Source organism: Etheostoma spectabile, chromosome 5 (assembly GCF_008692095.1).
Source record: "Etheostoma spectabile isolate EspeVRDwgs_2016 chromosome 5, UIUC_Espe_1.0, whole genome shotgun sequence".
Lineage (NCBI taxonomy): Eukaryota > Metazoa > Chordata > Actinopteri > Perciformes > Percidae > Etheostoma > Etheostoma spectabile.
In genome coordinates, this window is record NC_045737.1 from 36,049,936 (window position 1) to 36,051,571 (window position 1,636).

A 1,636-nucleotide genomic window follows, 5' to 3' on the forward strand; every position below is an offset into this window, starting at 1 on the left:
TGGGGACATTGTGCAGCTTAATAGACGGCCGGATTGAGGGGGTGTGTTTGGTGAATGACACGGGGAGTGAGACACGTCATGTGAGTTTACGCAGTGCAGCTGGCAGCTTGAACTAGCTCGCAGGCGTCGCCCCATTTAAGAAACGATTATGTATTATTATACAATAAAATAAAAAAGTGTCAACACGTGTGATGTTATCAGCACGACAGGTGGAAACTATCTGACCCCATTTACTCAAGTATTGTTCTTTTGAGGACCACAATAGAAATAAGTCCTGGACTTTGTTGTGTTTTAGCACATGTCTTTTCATGTGGAAGGCAATTAAATAAATCAAATCAAATCAAAAATCTTTTAAAACGTGCTTGAACTTCTGTATTTCCATTTGATGCCACTTTCTACTTCCCATCCACAAAATTTGAGTAATTTTGCAGATTCATTGTATTTGTTACAAAACAAAAGTCAACTAATGCATGATGGTTTCATCAATATTACATAATGAAATAAAGAGAGTCACACACAATGTCCCAGACAGCTCCCTGAGACTCTCCTCTGATCTTATCATGACGTTAGGAGTTCAAGCTGAGAGGTCTTCAGGAGTGTTTAATGCACTGCTGGATGAACTGGTCACTTCCTCTCCACACTGAGGTCTGTGTTTGGTTGAGGGGGGCCCCGGGTTTCCTTCCCAGTGCGTCTTGGACGGGTGGAGCTCCTGAATGATAGTGGTTTCCTGCAGGAAGCTCAGTTTGTGCAGTTATTTTTGAAGAATTATTTCATCCCGTGTGTGTGTGTGTGTGTGTGTGTGTGTGTGTGTGTGTGTGTGTGTTGTCTGGTGTCTTGTGTGTGGTCTGTGTGTGTCTGTGTGTCTGTGTGTCTGTGTGTGTGTCTGTGTTTTGTGGCTGTGGTGTCTGTGTGGTCTGTGTTTTTGCTGTGGTGTGTCTGTGTGGTCTGGTGTGTGTGTGTGTGTGTGTGTGTGTGTGTGTGTGTGTCTGTGTGTGTGTCTGTATGTGTCTGTGTTTTTGCTGTGTTGTGTCTGTGTGTGTCTGTGTGTGTCTGTGTGTGTGTGCGTGTGTGTCTGTGTGTGTCTGTGTGTGCTGTGTGTGTCTGTGTGTCTGTCTGTGTGTGTCTGTGTGTCTGTTGTGTGTGTGTGTGTCTGTGTGTGTCTGTGTTTTTGCTGTGTGTGTCTGTGGTGTCTGGTGTGTCTGTGTGTGTCGTGTGTCTTGTGTGTCTGGTTTTGCTGTGTGTGTCTGTGTGTTTCTGTGTGTGTGTGTCTGTTGTGTCTGTGTGTCTGTGGTCTGTGTGTTCTGTGTGTCTGTCTGTGTGGTCTGTGTTTCTGTGTGTCTGTGTGTCTGTGTGTCTGTGTGTCTGTGTGTGTGTCTGTGTGTCTGTGTGTCTGTGTGTGTGTGTGTGTGTGTGTCTGTGTGTCTGTGTGTGTCTGTGTTTTTGCTGTGTTGAGCATATTTAATGTGTTTACATGTCTAATCATTTCAGCTAGACCTGTAGTTCTGAATGTTGTTGGGTAGTTTAATTTATAATAAAACATATTTAATAAACTACATGTGTTTTGTGTGCAAAAATCTTAATTTGTAAAGTAAACTGTCAGATAAATGTAGTGGAGTAAAAAGGACAATATTTCTCT